General features: G+C 41.5%; 1 long non-coding RNA gene across 1 annotated transcript in view; it reads left to right on the plus strand.

Annotated features, from left to right (window-relative positions):
* The first annotated feature begins 1,609 nt into the window (after nucleotides 1-1,609).
* Nucleotides 1,610-22,465, plus strand: part of LOC146798217 (uncharacterized) — a 236,589-nt gene continuing 215,733 nt past the window's right edge. The window contains exon 1 of the long non-coding RNA XR_014969130.1: nucleotides 1,610-1,719. This is a non-coding gene — a long non-coding RNA (uncharacterized LOC146798217). The remainder of the gene's footprint in view (nucleotides 1,720-22,465) is intronic.

A 22,465-nucleotide genomic window follows, 5' to 3' on the forward strand; every position in this document is an offset into this window, starting at 1 on the left:
CGTAAGCGTATAGCTCAGAGGTCAATCAGAATAAATACCCAATCAGCAAAATAGTCTAAGTCCGGAATGTGCAGCAAATCAAACAGCATCCCTTGAGAAAAGGCATTAGGGTCCCTCATACCCAAAATCATGAGTTTGATAGGAAATTTCACCACAAAAAAGCAATGGAAATCACACAGTCAGCATAAGCATGTTCACACAAAGCACAAAGGCAAGTTATACGGAGTGACATATCAATGATAAGGGAAAACAACACGGTTTATTTCTCAATGCAAAATGGATTTGAGGCCTTCTCAAGGCCTAGTTCGGCCTATACCAAGAAAACACAGTTCTATACCTCACAGCAGGTCCGGACTGGGAACCGAAAGCAGCCCTGGCAATTTTGTTTGACTAGGCCCCCTCTTCCCCCACCCCCCAGGGTGGGGTGGTGGTGCAAGTGTGAAGAACTGTTGCTTTTGTTACTGTGGGCCGATATAGCAACTTCCCTTGCAAAACCGGCCCCCAATGCTGAATAACCAGCCCCCACATCTTTCCACCCTCTCGGTAAAACGCGGATGTACGCTACGGCAGGTCTGGTCCTGCATCACAGCATTATTGTTGTAATTGGAAAATGTTCCTGTTACAAAGCACATATTATTCAAAATTTAAAATGGCACTAACAAGGCCATGAATCTAAGTGCGACCAGCGAGTTCCATTGAGTATTGCATTTTACTGCAGCTCCTTTTCTCATCTGCTTTCCCTGGCCAGGTCCCATGTTTCTTAAGGTAAACTGGGTAAGGTACCACGATTGCTTCTGATATGAGTAATGTTTCAAAATTAGCAATCTGACATATCATTTTCAGTGGGGGTTGAGCAATCTGTGATGACCGTCTTCAGAAATAGATCAAGCAGAGATCTCAATTACCATTAGATCTTAAGGGTCCTAGCCTATGGCATTTAAAGTTGGGATTCCATATCCACACTTGCTCTCTCTTAGCGTTCTTTTATAGCTGACAGTCCAAAGCAAGCTATTTCATACATACCGATTTGATCTCGTTCCATGCTTAAGAGAATTTGTAATTTCCGAGCTAAACAGGATTTTTATCTCCCTAATATGTGTTTACATCTCAACAGGGGCGTAAGGCCTCTTTATTCCAGGCCTATTAAATGCTAAAAAAATTGTCGCTGCAGTGATTTCAAAGAGGAGCCCGTGGCAGATTATTTACACGCCTATGTCACCGTCATCCAATCACTGTAAACCATCTGTGCTTAGAGTTCCAAGGTCATTTCATAATGAGATATAAATAAACTCCTTCTGCTCCCTGGAGAGCCGGCCAGCTTGCCTTGCCGTCATAAGTGAAACCAAGTACCTGGGAACTATGCAGAGAAAGAGCCATTTCGTAAGCTTCCGCAACTCTGGAGGAGAGGTGACTCTCGCTATTAAATAGTGCGCTTGGGTCGTGCGTTCACACCGCGCCATCTTTTCACTGGCATTTCAGAGCGTTGCGAGAATCAGAATGAACGGAATAACAGATGTTTAATTCAAACAGCCTATTTTTAGGGGTACGTTTTCAGAGATGACTGGTACAGACGAGATACATCCCGGAAAGATATATGTAAGTGAATTTCAGTGTTAAGCAGAGAAGTGTACACGACTAACCCGTCGACTTTGGTGAAGGCCTGAGTGAGGACCATGCTAATACTGAGTTACCAGGACATTGGCTAAGATCAACAAGTGGGTAAGAGCCGGAATCCTGAATGCGCTGCAGCATATTTTAAACCCCACTATTCACATGTTGCCGTTTTCCTTGTGTGTGTTTTTTAAGTAAGCCTTTCAGGTGTGCCAGGCATTTTACCATTACTTTTTATGAAAGTGACAAGAAGTAATTATCACCCAGTGAAGCACTCAAATTGTTGGCAGCAACAATGACGGAACATCACTTAAACACTTCAGAACAGCACCTTTAAACAAGCATTGGCAAAGCGAAAAGGTCTGAGCGCGCGCAGGTGCGTGATTTACAATCTCTCATCTGATGGATCTTTTCAAGTTAACTGAGACGCCAAGGGAGTTAGCAATAATAAAACAATTCAATCTTCGTGAAGCCCATTTGGGCACACAATACGGACCAAGAATTGGTGATCGAAGTTAAGAAATGTTATTTCCAGTTAATAGTCAATAAAAAATGTATTCATGTCAGAAAAATATTACAAAGATACAGGATTACAGCTGGCAAGCTGAAATATCGAAACCGGTTCAGTCTCAATAGGATAATATACAAATTATTCACAGCCACAGCAATACAGAAAGTGAGAATTAGATATAGATGTTCCTTTAAGATACTCAGATTCTCTCTCCTAAACATGAAACCTCGAAAACATACCTGCAAACGAAAGAACATGCTGGCCAAGCATAGTACATTTCAAAATCACAAGGCCTTTAGTTAGGTTAACTTTAACTAAAAATGTAATGTGCATTTCAAATACCTGGTTATACTTGTGCACATGTAACTCAAGAAAAAATGCAAATGTGAATAAGAGCATACATGATTACACTTTCAAATATGACTTGCAGAACATATGCAACTGTGACTGAAAGTATAAATGCAAACGTGAATACAGAATACATGTCTTCATGTCAAACTGAACATTTATACACTCTAGTTTCTACAGTAAATACATTTCATTAATACATTTAAATGTTCACGCACGTTAATTTTATTAAGGCACACAGTAGATATGATGTAAAAATATAAATGCAAATTGAGAAATGATGACATGTAAGGGATGGAATCTAAATTGCACTACTCTAATTCCCCTTCTTTTTTTCATGTCCTCATTCACCTCTGACCGCACTAACCGCTTCAAATGTCGGTACACATCGCGCCCTAGAAGCAGGTGTGGAAAAGATATAGAGTATTCCCCCCTGGGGGTACACCTGTGAATTGGAAGGCATTGCCTCGATAAAGGGAAAAGGTCAATCTCCAAATTTCGTCCAATATAAATCGGTGACTGTTTAGATGTGCCAAAATGGAGAAACGGGGACGGGGCCCATCACAGTCTAGCGAGATCCAGAGAGGTATAATCATAGGGCAAAGATTTGTCCATGCTTGGATGAGGAGCCCTATTTGGTTTACCTAGCATCTGAGTCCAGCCATCTTATTGGGAGTTCCAAAGGGCATTCTTTCTCTTTGATTGCCCCCCCCCCCCCTCAAATCAATCTTTGGTGTTGAGATTACTGATTCTAACCAGTCTAAGTGCTGGGGAGGAGAGCATTCCACCCATCTGCAACAGATTTCCCTTCTCGCTAGTAATATCGCATAAAAAAGAAAAGCTCTCGTAGGGCCTATAACTTGATTGGAAATTCCAAAGATAATTATAGAGAGGCTTACCTTGACTTGGGCCTCGAGACGGGCGGAGATAGTATTGCCGACCTTTGTCCAGAAGTCAAGAATTGCCGGACACTCCTGGAACATGTGGATGTCGGAAGCTCTCTCCAGTCCTCACTTCTTCCTTTTTACGGGAGGCCCCGTAAAAAGCTTTTGAGGAGTTAGGTAGACCCTGTGGACAGAAAACAAGTGATTCCTCCTTAACTAAGCTGGCTTAACAGTGAGGAACAGCGTATTCAGTGATACTTGCCAGAGGTCTTCCATGGATACTCCAGGGAGGCAGGCACCCCATAGTTTGTCAGCCAGTTTGAAGTCTCTGTCAATTGTTTCTTCAATTTTCCAATACCACCTGGAAACTTATTTTTTCCCAGGAGGTTTTGCTACCAAGTGTTCTTCTAAAGAGTTACCTGCACCTAATGAAAGCTTCTTCTGGGCCCAGCTTTTCAGCTGGATATATTTGAACCTGGAAATCTCTACCTCCAGAGTGGCCTGTAATGTTGACCAAGGTTGGATTGTGCCCTCCTGAGCAAGGTCTTCCCATACGCTGATCCCAGCATCCCCTATTGCCTGCGCTAGTTTGTCTTTTAGACAATCCGGTGTTGCGGGGAAGTCCCAGAGCGGGGGCGATACTGGAATAGTAGCTAAGTCCCGTCACTCTTCTGATACATGCCTATATTATGGCAGCATCCTATAGTACCTTTAATCTCACTTTTTTTTTTTACTTAGGGTCCCCATATTTAAACATGAAGCCCTATTTGCCCAATTTAGCCCCCTTCAACATAGCTGAAAAACTTGACCCTACACCAGAAGTATCAGGTGATTTTAACAGTATTCTGGAGTGAGTCAGTTGGAATGCCCATGCGTAATACTGTAGGTCTGGAAGGGATAGCCAGCCTTTCTCCCTCATGCGTCTCAACCTCTTCCAAGCAATTCTGGTTCATTTATACGCCAAAATAAAGAAATGTATGGCCTGTAGGAGTTTATCGATAAGGGGCTTATCAATATGTAGAGGGATAGCATTGAAAAAGAAGGTGAGTTTTGGTAGTATTTTCATCTTAATCAGGTTTACCCTCCCAAAATTGACAGTGAAAGCTGACCCCTACTCTTTATAAGCCAAAAGCACTATTTTGTGACATTAGACATGTTAACGGCAACAATTTTGTCTATCTCCTGTACTATTTTCACCTCCAAATATCTCATCTCTTTTGTGGTTTGGTGTTGAGTTGCCTCTTAATTCCATGTCATAACCTCTGTCTTTTCTGCGTTACCTCATACCCTGACACCTTCCCAAAATGTCCTGCTTGTTTTAAAACAGCTAGGAGGGTGGCAGCAAGATCTGATGAGAAAACCAATATATCTTCAGCATATAGGGCTATTGGAATGTTAGCCTCCGCTATGAGCTTCTGAGCGAATGGCTCAATGTAGAGGTTAAAGAGAATGGGGGATCGGGGACAACCCTGATCAGTACCCGGGGTAATTTCTGAAGATTTAGTTAAGTTGCCATTAACCAACATTTTTGCTATGGGGCTTTGATAGATCAACTCGATGGCTCTTCGGAAATTCATATAGACGTTGTAGAGCTAAGCTCTTGCAGTATCTTAAGGGCTCCCCAGCGCAAATAACTATCTTGCAAGAGGCCCATCTGATAAAAAACGAATGTAAAGCAATCTTAAAAATGTGAACTGGGTTAGTAAAGAAGCAAGCTAGGGCACATATAATTGATTCAATAGCGGACACCTGTGAAAGATGGGTTATTGCTCAAATATTACTCTCGGGAAATATCATTACCCTAGTAGGATATTATGGCCCAAACTGTGATGGCTTGGCACCTTTAAAATCAGTTTTTGTGAACTTACCAGATTATCCAGATCCTGTAATAATGGTAGGTGATTTTAATATTTTACTGAATCCCAAGTTAGATAAATCTCCAAATAGCAGAGCAGCGGTGACATCTAACTCACGCGCATTTCTACATTTAATGATGAAGCAGATGGGGTTGAGTGATATATGGAGAGACAGATCTGGCCTTCAGATGGGAGCATCCTACTATAACGGGAAATACCGTCATAAATCTAGAATAGACTATGTCCTAGTTAGCTTGAGTCTTAGGGAAAAAATCCAGGATATTGGGTACCTGACGGCTCATCTGTCAGACCACTCAGGAGTGTACCTAGACTTAAAAAGTAGGAGGGTTGAAAGAGTTTGGACTCTTGACCGGACACTTCTTCAGGGTGCTGAATAATAGAATTACATATCTCTTGAGCGAAAACAATTCTTAAGCCTTAACGTTGGGACCGGCTCTACCCCAGTAGTCTGGGATACCTTGAAGGCGTATCTGAGGGGGAAAACCTCTGGCAGATTATGCTTTAGAAATAGGAGTTACAGGGAGGAGGTTGCAAAAATAGAAACTGATATGAAGAGCGTCGAGGTGGATATGTGGCGTACTAAGGAAGAGGAGAAGAGGAAGGGGTACAGGGATAAATTGAAGGAATTGAAAGAACAGCTCGTCTCCATCTTACAAATGAGACTAGCCAAGAAATGGGAAGCGCATAAGATGACCCAATTTGAGTGTGGGGAAGGGGCAGGGAGATTGCTAGCCTGGAAAGCTAAAACAGATAAGACACGTAATGTGATCAGAGAAATTGAAGATGAAGTGAGTAAGGTCAAATTGACTACTGACGTAGAAATAAAGGGTTTCTTCTATGATTTTTTCCAAAAATTATACTCGGAAGATAGTATGGTGAACAAACATCAAATCAAGGAATGGCTGTGCCAGAATATGAATAAACCTCTGGGAGCATCGAACCAGTACATCTTGGAGCAGGAAATATCACAGGAAGAGGTTAAGGAAGTTATATTTTCAAGCAAGGGAGGGAAGGCGGCAGGCCCAGATGGACTGCCAAACGAGTTGTATAAAAACCTAGGCGAGGTTCTAATTCCAGCTATGACTTTTCTCTTCAATGATACCTTAGGTAAATGGGTAAAAATACCTGACTCCTGGGGCGAGGCTACAATTAGCTTAATATTAAAGCGAGGGAAAAACCCAGCCAAATGCGAGTCATACAGACCTATATCTCTGCTCAACGCAGACTATAAAATCTCCACTATAATCTTAGCGGACAGGTTGGGCAGAGTAGCAGGGGATATGCTACACTTCGACCAGTAGGGTTTTGTTAAAGGTAGAAGCTTGTATGAACTCACTCACATACGGTCTCATTGGGGCGATAGACCTAGGCTCAACATACTTGCTTCCTCTGGCAGTGATGACTCTGGACGCCACAAAGGCTTTTGATAGAGTTAACTGGGTGTATCTGACGGCTGTGCTGGAAAAATACATCGGTACGAATTTCTGCAAAGCTATCCAAGTTGATCTATCAAAACCCCACAGCAAAAATGTTGGTTAATGGCAACTTAACTAATTCCTCTTCTGCTGGCAATGTTAGCCATCACAATAACACACATATGAACCCTGCTCTGGTTATCAATATGGAAAAACCCTGAGTCTGCCCTAAGAAGAGGCATAAATAAAACTGAACTGTCTCTCCCTGAATAAAGGTTGGCAAATCACCTGGATTAGTTATATATGGGGCGTTTATAATCATATAGGGATGGTATCTTTTTTCCAGGCTCCCTCGACCTGCATTTCACTAAGCAAAAGGAGTGTGACAGAGGCTTTTTTCCAGCTCGAGGAGTCACAGCAGCACAGCAGTCTCCAGACATGTCCAACCGTCATAAGATATTCGGACTTACACGCCACCGATAACATCACTAATTATTTATGGACTGCTCTCAGCAGATGGGAATGTTCACTTTTACTTCGTTTTAGATTAGGCACTGTTATGTACCTGTTATGCTTTCCCCTGGGCTATACACAGCATCATGATTCTATATCTTGCCCGTGTGACGATGTTTCTAATCAGACTATGCTCCATTTTATCTTTTTCTGAAAATTTTACTCACAATATTCCAAGTTGTTTTAATTCCCATTTTAAAGAAGTATTGTTACAGCCTAAGTCAACACAGACCCGCTCCCAGATTCTTATTTATTTTACATAATGATGAAGTGTCTTTTAATGTGGGTGCATTAAAGGCTGCCACGCAGTCACGAACGTCAATGCACTGATGAAATATGTTGTTACAATTTGGTACTGTATGAGATATTTTATCCTTCTAGCTGAGGCATTTTATATATTGGTTAAATCTTAATTTAAAATGCTACTATGTAAAATGTTTTTATCATTTTATCATGTTCTGTTCGTGAATAACTTTTATGGCTGCCACAATGTTGCCAAATTAAGTTTTGAATTGAAGTGAAATCATCTCAAAACTTTTAAGTTTTTATCAACTTCCATCTAGTATTTTCCAGATGTTTCATGTCATCCTAAAATCTAAACTGACTTTCCTCCATTTCCACATCCTTTCTCTTTTTCTTTATTCCCCTCCTCTCTGGTACTTATCTTTTTGCTTTCATGTACTTGTATCTCTTAAAGATTTCAGAGATATTGCAGAAAGGGCAATTATCACAAGGGATCTCAAAATGGAATCAAGTATTCCACTCCCAAGGTTTCCAAACCATTTGCTTACTGCAGCAAATCCATTGACAATTGCTTCCCAAGTACCTCTAGCTTCTAACTCCTTCAAATTGGTTTTCAGATCCGTAATGTTCTTAATGTATTTATTTAAGTTCTCACTCTTGTCAGGAATATAGGTACAGCATTGCTGGACCTTTAACATCTTGCAGACTCTGGCTTCTTTCGCTAGAAGGATGTCTAACACAAGACGGTTCTGCGAAACCATGGATCTCATAGCTATCATTTCAGTATCTACAGCCAAAAAAGAACTTGTAGTACTAGTGGCCAATCTACCCATTATGGTGGACAACTTTCTAATCTTGAAATCATTCACGATTATACCTACAGATGGAATTGTTGCCCCAAAAATGTCTCCCACAACTTCAGCACCAGCACTACCTCGTTTAGTATTAGTTTTTGTTTGCCACACAAAGGATCATTCAAATGTTCCACATGAAAAATCTTTGAGAAAACTACACCTAAATAACATGTATCATACCATCCCATGGGCATTTTCAGAATGCATGCTCCCTACAAACAAAATAAACTCCAGGAATAACAGGATCGTGTCCTTCCAAGAACAGAAGCCAAACTCCTACATGCTCAAATATATGATTACAATCACTTTTACCCATGAACTTAGTGTTAAGAGTCAATTTATTTACTCACACAGAAGAAGAGGGGTAGGAGGATTTTGTCCTGCTTCGACCTCTTTCAACAACTATGTAACCACAACATAGAAGAGGGACTGTATATACGAATTGCTGTAAGTCAAAAGAGGGGGGGAAACACTCAAGTGTGTTAAAACTGCCCTCACACACAGCGAACTGTCATGCTTTATCATAGGACTGATAACACACCTCCGCGCAGACCAACGCTGGAGGTGGAGCAAGAGGGAGGGGGAAGACAATACAACAAATAAGTGATAATAAAGTGGGATCACAAGTGAAAAAAGGTGCAGGGATAATGATAAAATCTGGCCACGGGGGTCCATTTACCAATTTTAATGCTGGGTACCCTGTCCAGAGTAAAAGTGGTCACATCAGGACCAGTGGATGGTGATATGGAGAACTTATAATGAGTTAACAAGCCCTCCACTCTGCAAAAACTGTCAACATGCCAGCAAACTCTAATACCCCGGCTTTCATCAGGACTCACTATGAAATTATCCAAAGGTACTAACCCTACTTCCTCTAATCCAGGGGTGGAGGGAAGAAAACCTTTTCTGAGAGTACTTTCCCCTACATCCATCTGTTGGCACACAACCCATCTGTGGCACAATTCTTCAGTCACCAATCTAAATCCGGGATTAAACAAATGCTGTCTAAACAACATGACCATGGCATGCCTCCCAATATGAGCGGGTCAATGGAATTGTCTTGCCATTGGGGACAACACTCTGTCTAGTTACACTGGTCTGCCATCCACATAAACCCATATATAATTATCTTTCTTCACACATCCTGCTCGGATCCCACCCTGCTGTTCTGCCTCTGACACTTCCTCCTGCAATCTCTTCACATCCTCCCAAGTATCAGTTGTTGACAGTTGGTCTCACCTTTCGACTCATTCATGTATTCACCATTGAATGTTCGTGACTCATGAGCACAGTATCCGGCAACCTTATCAGAGTAACGGTTGCCTACTGTCACATAATCATCACCACTGCGTTGAGCGGGAAACTTCACAACTGCAAATTTATCAGGCAGCTGTAGAGTTTCTCATGACATGTTCCTGATTGCGGATCGGGGATCCAGATGGTGTCATAAATTCTCTTTGAAACCATCACTGTCTGAAATCATGAACAACACCAAAACCATACTGACTATCTGTAACTGCAGTCACTCTCAGCTGTTCAAAGACACAGCAAGACCTAGTAAGAGCTATCAATTCAGCCACTTGTGCAGAGAACACCCCTCAAAACATGGAGGCTTCGACTACCCCTGAGACTATGCAGACTGCATATACACCTCTAAAATTTCATTTGTTGTCTCATAAATATGACCCATCCATAAACAGTATGTGATCAGACTCCACCAGTGGTTCATCTCGTATAGCTGATCTTGGCTTGTTGCATAGTTCAGTGACATCAAAACAATCATGCACAACCTCACCCTCATCGTTTTCATTGTCCGGGAGAGGCACTAAGGTGGCAGGATTCAAGGTAGCACATCTCCTAAGGGTAACATTTTCCTCAGAAAGCATAATTTTTTCATATTTTGTCAAGTAACTGTTGGTTAAGTACTGTGTGCAGGTATGTGTCAACAAAATTTCAACTGAGTGGGGAACAAGAACAGTTAGGGTATGTCCCATCACAATACTTTCACACCGTTCTATGCTGATACCAACTGCTGCCACAGCTTTAAGGCACCCAGGCAGCCCTGTGGCTACAGGGTCAAGAGTAGAAGAAAAGTAATCCTCCGGTTGTCTCGCATTTCCGTGCATTTGTGTAAGCACTGAGAGGGCAGCCCTCCGTCTCACTTCAGAAAAGAGTTGAACCTTTATTGTAATCATGCATTCCCAGTGCCGGGGTACAACAGACTGTCTCTCAGCTGTAGGAAGGCAATCAAGCATTTATTATCCCATGCTATCGGATCAGGCACATCCTTGTGAGTCAGCCTCTTTAAAGGGTTGGCCACTAGGAAAATGGCTGGTATTCATTGGTGACAGTAGCCCACCATTCCCAAAAACTTCCTGACTTCAATCTGGGTGGTTGGCGGATTCATTTTAAGAATCCTCAAGATACTTTCTTGCAACACCTTCCTCGCTCCGTTCTCAATGCGATGTCCTAGATACAAGACTTCTTTCTGGCAATACTGGAACTTACTCGGGGACACTTTATGTCCATGCTCAGTTAAGTCGTTCAGCAATGCAATGATGTCTCGTTTGCAAGCTTCTTCATTATTTGACGCCACTAACATGTTGTCAATATAATGAATTAGGACAGAATTACAGTGCATGATCACAGCCTCAAGATTCTTTTTGAGGATCTAATTAAAAATTGAGGGGCTGTCTGTAATACCCTTGCTGGACTCAGCACCATACCAAAACACAGGTTTTGGAACCGGAAAGCAAATAGGTACTGGCTGTCCTCATGCAAAGGTATAGAAAAGAAGGCCTGATACAAATTGATGACAGTGAACCACTCAGCATCACATGGAATTTGAAACAAAATCAGAGCTGGACCATGGGACAACAGGGAACAACAATGCTGTTAATCATTCTAAGGTCCTGCACAATGCAGTACTTACTGCTAGATTTCTCATAATGAATGAATTACATGGACTCCCCCTTATCTCCTTCAAAATGCCTTGCTGTATCATTAACGCAATCACCAGAGTAATCCTGGCCATTATTTCAGGTGTCAGATTATACTGTGGGGTCTTGGGTAGTCAACATTGGGTTTTACTTTTATGCGAACAGGCTCAACTCCCTTTATGAGACCAATATCTTTTCCTGAACAGTCCCATACCTCAGGCTTTATCGTATCCTTAAGGTACGGTGGTAGGTCCTCATTTGTCATTACGGGATACAACCCAACTTCTGGCCACTGACTAATCAGTTTAAAGCCTACATTTTTATCATGGGTCAGACATTCTACTCCTTTCAAAGTACAATAGATAGTACAGTTTAATTTGCACAATAAGTCACGCCCGAGTAAGCTCACAGGACTTGAATCACACACCACAAACTGGTCAAAGGACCATATTTTAACAGGTACTTCTTCTGTTATGGGGTTTGCAATTTGCTTATTTGCGACTCCTACAACTTAGATTCTTTTTCCTGAGAGGGGTAGGTTAGGAACTTTCACTGTTCTAACAGTGGAGTGGGTAGCAGCAGTATCGATCAAGAATGGTACAGGGTGTTACTGGGGTGTGGGACAGATGTGAGGTCACCGTGATATGCATATATGCACCACCTCGAATGCAGTCCTTTACCTTGGCTAAGGTGGTGAATATTCTCCAAGAGACATCCTCATCTCTCCATGTGATGGGGAGACTTTAATGATGAAAGGCACACATCACTTGATCATTCTGAGACTCATGGAGGGTCTACGCACACTACTCTGTTGGCACGTTTTGCTAGCACACTAGGACTAACTGATTTATGACGCTACCAACATCCACATGATAGACAATATTTATAGTATTCAGGGGCCATAAAGTGTACTCCAGACTGGACAATGTATTTGTGCCCACGGTTGAGATGGGCGAGATAGGACAGGCCGACTACTTAGCAAGGGGCTTCTTAGATCACTACCCGCTCCTGTTACAATTGGGAACAAGGTCCGGTGGTCCAAATACAGGGTGGCAGCTTAATTCCTGGCACTTGATGGATGGAGAGGTTCTAAGAGGTCTTCAGGTCATTACAGAAATTTTCTTCATGGAAAATAAAGGCACAGTCTCCTCTGGGGTTATATTGTGGGAGGCCTATAAAACATTGTTCCACGACAAGGCTCAAAATTGAATAGCCCAGAAATAAAGGGGGTTGAGAAATTGGACCGATTAGCACATCAAATCCTTCACTTGAGGGGTAATCCATTGACATGTAGGACTCCTTGGTCACCCGACAGATAGAAGCCCTGCAACGAGACTATAGCGGCCTAGCACAGGACAACACCAGAAAGCAGAGACTGGCGACTCTACACCGACTATATGAAGTCGGAGACAAGGCTGGGAAACTTGCCTCGCTTAGCAAGAAAGAGATGGAGGCTAGATGGGTGCGGGGTCTTACTGATGACTTACAACACAAAGGGACAAATTACCAAGGTGTTTGTGGATTACTACAGAGCTTTTACGAGGCACGTACACTTAGCAGCTTCTCAGATATAGACCATTATCTGGCAGTCATTCAGACCCCAGTGCTTGGGGAAGAGGTGGTATAGGGGTTAGGAGAAGACCTAACATTAACAGAAGTGCAGGAAGCACTCGCTAAGCTACAACAGGGTAAACCTCCGGGCCCGAATGGCATACCCGTCAAATTATATAAACGCTGTATAGATCTACTGGGTCCCCACTTATTAAGCCTTTACCAAGATACATACAAAGACCGTACCCTTTTCCTAGACCTCCGGTCAGCCACGATGGTTATACATAAAGACGACAAACCCAAAGACAGATGCAACTTCAATCATCCCATTTCCTTATAAAAACACCGAATTTAAAATATTAGCTACAATTCTAGCAGCACGCCTATCAAAGTGAATCACATCCCTTATCCTCAGTGACCAGTCCGGGTTCATGCTGGGTCGTGGTACCCGGTTGAATCTCCGCAGAACACATAACTGGCTAATGGAGGTTAAAGAATGTGTAGCCCCACATGTTTACCTGACGTTAGATGCAGACAAAGCATTTGAAGCAGTGCATTGGCCATTCCTGGACTGTATATTACTTACATTTGGATTTGGGCCAAAATTTCAGAAATGGGTAGCACTAATATATAATACACCGATAGTAGTGGTAAAGGCGAATGGCACAATGTTTTCGGGCTTCCCCGTTGGATGTGGGAGTAGGCAGGGGTGCCTCCTATCCCCCCTCCTTTTTCCGCTCACTGTGGAATCGTTGGCATGTGCTATTCGAAAGCATTCAGGGCATACAGGGTTTTAGAATTATTCACAATGATGACATGGAGGAGAAGATTTCCATCTATGCAGTCGATATTCTCTTGTATGTGAGGGAACTTATGACAACTATACTCTTGCACACCTTAGAAAAATACAGGAGGCACTCAGGATATAAGATTAATTGGAAGAAGCCCACAATGTTGCCCTGGATTGATGCAAAACTGGCCTCGCCTACCCGGGGATTTAAAGAGGGCTACTGAGGGTTTTGACTATCTTGGTGCCTTTCTAAGGAGGTGTGTCAGCACTGCAATATTAGAAAGATAATATCCAACTTTAAAGAAGATGCAGAGAGATGGAAAGACCTCCCCCTCTCCTAATTGGTATGGGCAGCCATTTTTAAAAATGATTACTCTGCCCCAGCTCCTGTGCAATCTCCAAAACACATACCACCCACTCCATAAGAGAGTGTTTAATGACATTGTTAGAGGATTGAGATTCATAGATATGGCAGTGTGGACCCCCCAGGATAGTGCCAAAGACACTACATTGCAATCCCTACAATGAGGGATAGTATTGCCTGACATTGAGGCTTATTACTGGGCCACACATTTAATCCCTCTGAACGAATTGGTACATGCAGCGATAGATTATTCCACATATAGGTTAAAGAGGACGACACTGGAACCCCACATTCACCTGCATTATCTTTATGAGTGTAAAGGTACTCAAGTCGACTTCCAATGACGCAGGTCACCCTGGAAGTATGGGAACAGGTGACAAAATCAATAGGATGGGTCCGCAGAGTCACTAAAGCAATGCCACTATGGAAATGGACGTGGCTCATAGAATTTGTGCTGAATACATGCTCCACAGGCCCCAATTCATCAAGTATGCGCAATTGCGCCATGTGTGGTTAGCAGAAGGAATAGCGTGTGCTGAGCTACCAGAATATGCACCGTTTGAGGGGAGATTATTGCAGGAGAAGCTAATGAGCAAAGCTGTGTCCCTCACATATAAGACACTAAATAATAATAGGCCTGATAATCTTGGTAGAGTTTGGGAGAAGTGGGAGAGTGATACAGGGGACATGGAAGATATTGATTGGAAGGACACCCAAATGCACCACAGGGAGATAGATATTAAAGCTCGACTACGCCTCATTCAATATAAAATCTTGCTTCGAGCGTATTAGGATAGGGATAAACTGCACATGATGGGGAGGGCAGAGACTCTGACATGTGTTTAATGTTGGAATGCCAGTGGAGACACTCTGCATTCATTTTGGGGATGCCCTGTCATACAGGCCTACTGAAAGGTAATCATTGAGGAGCTTAGAGCGATCCTAGATGTGTCTCTCCCGGCACACCCCAAGTTTGTCCTTCTGGGTGTCCCAAATGATGCAGATGCTACTAGATCCAAACTACTCTTTAGTGCTCTGGGCCTAGTTCGGGCTAAGCGTGACGTGGCCAGAAGATGGGGGGCAACCAAGGTTCGCACAATCCCGGAATGGAGAAAGGAGATGGACCTCTATATGGCTGCAGAGAAGGTCACTTATAAAAGCAGGGGCTGCCCTTGGAAATGTCGAAAGGTCTAGGGTTGTTGGATGAGCTATTATGGGTTTAACCTACTGGAAGATACTCAAGAAACCCTATAGATGCAGGTGTGGGCACAACCATATCCTCGGAACATAATGGTCAATCAAGATTAGTATGGATCATTGTCGATGTACTTATGATGGTGTATTGAAATGGGAAGCACTGTGCCTTTTAATTGTCTTACTGACTATGTGGAATCACTAGTGCTGCTATAACAATGTATTTTGAGAATGACCTCTATGCGACGATTGTTACGGTTGTGATGACAGTGTGTTTGTTATATAAACTAAAAATAACAGAATATATTTGACAAACAAAAAGAATGAAATGGGGTGGCAATTCACCTTGTCTTCTACAAATGGACCACTCTGGTCTATCTCCACGACTACGCCAAGTACGCAATCTTCCTTCTCCCACAGGCACCATCATTGTGACTGATCAGAGCCGTAGCTCTCAAGAGTCTCAAACATAGGAAATTGCTGAAACGCATTCAGATTTTGGACGGAATTCTGATTAAAATTTGGGACTTGATTTGGATTAAATCAGGGACCATTTGCATTTTTGCTGCAGCTTCAGGGCTTGTGGAATCTGCATCACTGGAGCTTGGCACACATTAGAATTTTGCATTCTCGTCTCTGTACATTCTTTGACTGTACGGGGTTATTACTCTGGGGCTGTGTAAACCCTGAATTCTGAACCTGGTTCTCATGCATCACTCTCTTGGTATTAAGACAACATTCCCACTTCCAATGCCCTAACTTATTGCAATAGTGACAAGGATTCGATCTCTTCAAAGTTGCCACATCGATCCCAGTACTCGGATCAATTGGCACACCATGACCTCTACCTTGTTGCGGGAACCCATTTCCACTTTGCATCATAGGAGCTTCCTACTAATATACTCCATGCATAATAGGCATGCACTGATTATTTGGGCTCTTGAGTCGTCCTGTCAATTTTGACCCAATCAATGTCTTTAGCTGGTATTTTTCCTTTCAAAAAGATCATCACCTGTTAATACTTTTTCATCAGCCGTGATATGGCATGTGAAATCGGCATTCTCTGGGATTCCTTCTCTAGCCACTCTATAGCCACTTTACATTCTGCGAACAAAATCATTCGGTACCAGAGTGTAGAAAAAGGTGTTCAAATCCATCCAAAAGACTAGTGAAATCTTCACAAATACCTCAACCTGTGTATACCATTCCACTGGCTTTTCTCTCAACGTGGGGAAATCATTGGTGAATGACGTAACATCACTCCTACTCCAAGGCACATGGACATAACCTCCACCAGGCATTTCCCGCAATGAAAATTTTGAAGTGCCCACTCCATCCACTAAAGACAGAGATAGCTCTCCTTTTTTTTTCTTTTGATTTCTCTTCTTCACCCATCTGCCTTCCCACTTATCTAGCTCACTCCATTTTTGGATGCAACTAATTAATTCCTGAATTTGCGTTTTCATTCCTGGTGTACACATACGGCAAATGTCAGTCTCATCAAAATATACACAATCAACTTTTCTGCAATTCCAAGGTTCGGCTTAAATCTACATCATCAAGTTTGCGCCAGTTCATACAATTTATCATGAGCTTGTCATGTTCATTTAGTGACATTTTTACACATATGTACAAGTTTGTTCTCTTGTTAGGTATCTAATCGGGAAAGGTCAAGGGTTCCGAACATCATTTCATCCAGTTCTATCTTTAGTTTGACCACATTCACTGCATTTTCTTCACTTTCTCTTGGGGACTCATTTAGGAACCTAATAAAACCATCTAGTTTTCAGGAGTTATTACCATTCTGTACTACAGAGGTAATAGATGCTATCCTTTCTCTGGGATTACTATTGTTAACACTCTGAGGTGAATTCCAAATAGACAACTCAGAAGTTTGCGATCTTTGTTTGGACTCTCCTATAGGATCAAATCTTGTTTGATTCATGGTTGATGCTGTAGTGGCAACATAAGGGGTATTTATCTGAGTTGGGACCAACAAAGTACTTCCTATTCCTGGGACCAAAGGAGCATTGGGGTATGGGATTGGTGGCGTTAACATGGGCACTGATTTTCGAACTCTCTCCCATCAGGCTCTGACTCGTATTCACTCCTGTATTTACTGGTGCAGTAGCTACTCCAGACTATCCACCTTTTACTGCACCATTCATTTTTTCAGGTTGGGACACATTATATGCCGGTGGATGTTTTAATGACAACATATCTAGGAAATCATCACTAGAATCACTATCACTATGTTTCCCTACGCTCACTAGGTTTCCTGTCTTATCTTCCTTCTTCTTCTCCTTCTTTTCTTTCTTTTCTGGGGTTCTTCACTTGTCAATGCTGGGTATAGTCTAGTTACCTCTATTATATCAGTTCTCCATCATTGTTGTTCTGCATCCCATCTAGTATCGGCACAGCTACACACTGCCTTTCGGACTTTTCCCTGATATATTTCCCTTTGCATAACATGAGCTGCACGCTCCCAAGCATTAGGTGCTTCAAGCTGTGCGAGCCTAGAAGGTGGCTTCATTTCGTACAATACCCTTTTCAAACTTTCAATGATTCTCAAATGAAATGTGCCTTGGTATGGAAACATCAATGCTCCTTCTTTTTTAGCGACTGTATGCCATTGACTCAGCCAAATACATGTCGGAAGGCCCACATGTATGGCCATATAATGACCTTGTGTGTCATTGGTGGTGCCTTTTCCTCCTTTTGAACAGGTATTCTCACATATCCCCTAATCAGATTTCTTATAGCCTCATAGAATTTCATTTTCAAAAAATGTTAACAATCAAAAATAAAACGTTGTTTCAAACAGAAAAGAATTTCTTTTTTACCACAATTCTCGTCCGATGTTAACAACCGATAACAGCATGGCACTCTATGAAGTATCAACCAATAACAATGCTGCACTAACGCCAACGGTTCAATCTCAGCGCTGCACACTGTGACATTTTTCTCACTCCTCACTGCGACTCACCCTCATTTACAGTTTTTCACGAGTGTTGAAATACAAGCACAGTAAAAATGCAAAGCAAATTCAACAACTTTGTCTGCTCCACTAAATAATCAATAGTATTTAATCACACAAGAAATGGTCCGGAGCGACATTTTCCATCCTACTCTGATTCACACTCGAGTGAAACCTTGACCAGCGGGAAATCACCCAGATTAGTGTAGCTTCACCCCTGTGCAAAAGGATCCACCACATCAACCATACCTTACTTTTGAACAAAGGTATATGTCCCTATCTGAATTGTGCAATGATGACGTCTCATGACTAGCACCACTAACTTAAGCAGACAATTACAACACTGTGCTTTCTACAGTGATAACTTCTTACCATCCCGGGACATTAAGCTACGTCGAGCCTAATAACCACTTCAACTCCTTTGCATTAAGTGCTTCCACATCTGCACAACAACTTGAAAAAACACCGCATCACACCACACAATATCAGCAAAACACCGCAAGCTAGACATAAGCAATTGCAATGCACAACCCTATAAATACTCACTCCTCTGCTGTTACAACCTCATTCCTGGAATTGCTGGAATACCTCTGCTCCTCCAAATCGGGACATGGGCTTTGGGATCAAGACTGGTCTTGGGCAAATCTAGTGCTCTCACATAAATACAGTATCTCCCTCTATCTCAATAATAAACCATCTGACATGTTACCATCTGAGAGCGTGCAGGTGCATGATTTACAACTTCTCATCTGATAGATATTTTTAAATTGACTGAGACGCCAAAGGAATTAGCAAAAATAAAACAATTTATCCTTCATGAAGTCCATTATGGACCAAGGTTCTGTGATTGAAGTTGAGAAATTTTATTTTCAATTAATAGTCAATCCAATATATATGCATGTCAGAAGAATATATATTAAGAAGATACAGGATTACAGCTGGCAAGCAGAAAAATCAAAATTGGTTCAGTCTCAACAGGATAAGATACATATTAATCACAGTCACACCAATACAGAAACTGAGAATTAGAAATAGGTGTTACTTGAAGAAACTCTGATTCTCTCTCCTAAACATGAATACGTTCTAAAGTTAATCTAATCAAGATTCTAAGTTTATAATAAGGATGGTTCGTAGAATAGGGTCTCAAGGAAATTCAGAACTGCAAAAAGGTGTCCGCATAGTGAAGACTCCAGTAGAAGTCTTCCAGAATTGGGATAAGTGTTTAGCATGAGGCATGACATCCACGAATAAAGGAAGCAGAGAGGTCTGTACCCCTCAAAGTCGAAGGGAATCTGCTCTTTTCTAACAGTGTGAATACTAATTAAAAGTTCAACTAAAATCATGTCTTCCCACACCACCAGTTACCTATCATTTCACCATTGGTTTGTGCATTTGCAACATTACCAAGCTTTTCCATCCCACAGATCTTGGACAGTCACTGCAACCTTGAGCACTCCTCGTTCCTGATACGTGATGAATAGGAGGCTTCACCTGCTCATTAGGTCTTCACAATTCTTGCCAAGATTTCTCGTCTCAGGCCTTAGTATCAAGAAACTAATATAGACACCAATACCTCTTTCTCTAGTTAATGAAACCTTGAGAATGCACCTGAAAAAGAAAGAACACGCTGACCAAGCAAAGTACATTTCAAAATCACAAGGCCTTTAGTCAGGCTAACTTTTACTAAACATTTAATGTGCATTTCAAATACATGGTTATACTTGTGCACATGTAACTCAAGAACAAATGTAAACGTGAATAAAAGCATACTTGATTACACTTTCAAATATGAATTTCAGAATATATGCAACTGAGACTGAAAGTATAAATGCAAACGTGAATACAGAATACATGTCATCATGTTAAACTGAACATTAGTGTACATTTATAAAATTCTAGTTTCTACAGTAAATGCATTTCAATAATACGTTTAAATGTTCACACACGTTAATATTATTAAGGCATACAGTAGATTTAGTGTCAAAATATAAATGCAAATTGTGCAGTGATGACGTGTAAGGGATGGAGTCTAAATTGCGCTACTCCAGGTCTCACCCTTGGGACCTATTGGCTTTGCCAATTGTTTTTAGCCAAGCTGCACAGCATACCAGCTGCTCTGTAGCTTTGGTACAGAATACAAAAATAAAACTTAATGGTGGATGGTGGGTGGAAGCAACATGGAGGGCGTGGGTGGACAGGAAACAATGCGATGGGCATGGATGGGGTGGCGGAAGCAACACAGAGGGGCAGGTCGGTGCAGAAGCAACATGGGGGCATGAGTGGGGACAGAAACAACATGGAGGGTGCAGATAGGAAAAAAGCAAACAGGTGCGAGAAATCAACATAGAGTGCAGTGGGGGGGAGGGAAGTTGATGAGGGAGAACAGCTAGAAAGCACATGCACTCTTGTGGAGTGCTTATCCAAAACGAAAAATGTAGTGCTTGGAAAGCGAGCAGTGGAAGGGCACAAGTGGATGGTCCAAGCTCCAAGGGAGAGACAAACACAAGAACAGGAAGGAAAGCCTACAGAAGCTGACAAATAGGAAGCAAGCAAATAGAGTGACAATAAAGAAAACTAATGGTAAGTAATGGGCGGACACTAAGTCCACTGATAAGCTAACAATACGTCTCTCAACAGACCTTCCACATGCGGTCTACTAGACAAGACTTAAAAAAAGAGACAGCAAACAAATCACCATCAAACTGGGTGCCCAAATTGCAAGAGAATAATAAATATCAGTTTCTTTCAAAGATAATATACAAAAATGAAATAAACTAATAACAATAAAAACACATTGAAAAAACTTTGTTACTGAAGAGAAATGACTATTTTTAAGGAGAAGTGAGCAATAGGGCTATTCACAAACTGCACTTTGTTTTATATAATGTATTATATAATAGAACTACTCACGTACTACAAAATGCTAGTCATATATATACATAGCTTTATTCGGAGCCATGATTGAACGTCCATAAAAGCATTCACACACTTAAAAGCCATAGGCTTCAAATTCATATAACTACATTTCTAAAAAGGGTTAAAAACACTTCCATCATAAAAAACTTCTACTTAAAAAAAAATAATCATTATTATCAATCAAATTCATATATAAAAAGCTATGGTCACAGAGAAGACGGCCACTATGCGGAGTTCAATTATACAATCCTAAGTGCATTTACCCAACATTCTTCATTTCCTGCTTCTCATAGTTATTAATCCCGGGTACCTTATTGATCATGGTTCTTGGTATATGTTCCAATTGATATGCTCTATCTGGCATCAATAATCAGCTTCTTTCTAGCATAAAACACTGCCCAGAGGAAAGATGACATGCTGCAGCAAATCTCTAGTGATGGCAATGACTGTAAATACAGATAAGCTGGGCGGCATTGTTTGAAGTGTAGGTGCCTTATAATTGGAAGAATATACAGTTTCCTATACTTAGAATACAATTTACACAATAAAACCACATGCATCGTATTCTGGGGCAGTCTGCCATCACAGGGGCAATGTACCAAGTCTTGTGACCAGTCATTCATTTTGGGAAAGGTACACGTTCTATGAAAAATATCCAGCCTCAGGCGTGTGAGCACAAACCTGTGATATGTGGTTAAACCAGTTTTAAGGTATGGCTGCATATTAAAAGTGATCAATATCATTTGACTCTGTTGGACGGTAGGTTTTAGGATTTCAGTCGTCAGGCTAAGTTTTTCCAAGTGCGCCACTGCCTCTGTTTTCAAAGTTTTTCTACTTATGGAAACTAGTGTCTCTGGATTATAGAAATACTCTGGATGGGCCAGATCACCAAAAAACTTCTGGACATACGCCAACCATGGGATAGATTTATACGCACTTAATTTCAAATAGTCATTGATTATCGCTTGGTTGAAATCAGTGTGGTCTGACGTCCATATTTTATGCCACAGAAGAATTAGTTGTAATTTAATTAAATCACTGAGAAGTGGGGCTCCAAGTTCAGAATGTATTACATAAGATAAGGTGCTTTTTGGAGTAACTAAAATCTATCTAAAAAAGTTGTTTTCCATTACTTACAATCCCTTGCATCTCTTGTGCCCCCATATACTCGCCCCGTAAAGTGCGATATTAGTGCATTTTGCCTTATATATTTTCAGCATCATTTCAGGGGGTTAATTCCTAATCTACTTGCAAAGCCTCTAATCTCCCAGCATGCCCTACTAAACAATATATTTCTATTTTCAATTGCATTATTGCATGACCCATCCTTATCGAATAATACTCCAAGATAAGAGAAGGTATTTGCAGTCTCAATCTTTTTCCCATTTATCAATACATTTTTACATTTTACATTATTCTTTCCACACTTCATGATGAAGGTTTTTGATTGATTAACTTGAAATCCCAGATCACTCATA

Source organism: Triturus cristatus, chromosome 9 (assembly GCF_964204655.1).
Source record: "Triturus cristatus chromosome 9, aTriCri1.1, whole genome shotgun sequence".
Taxonomy (NCBI): domain Eukaryota; kingdom Metazoa; phylum Chordata; class Amphibia; order Caudata; family Salamandridae; genus Triturus; species Triturus cristatus.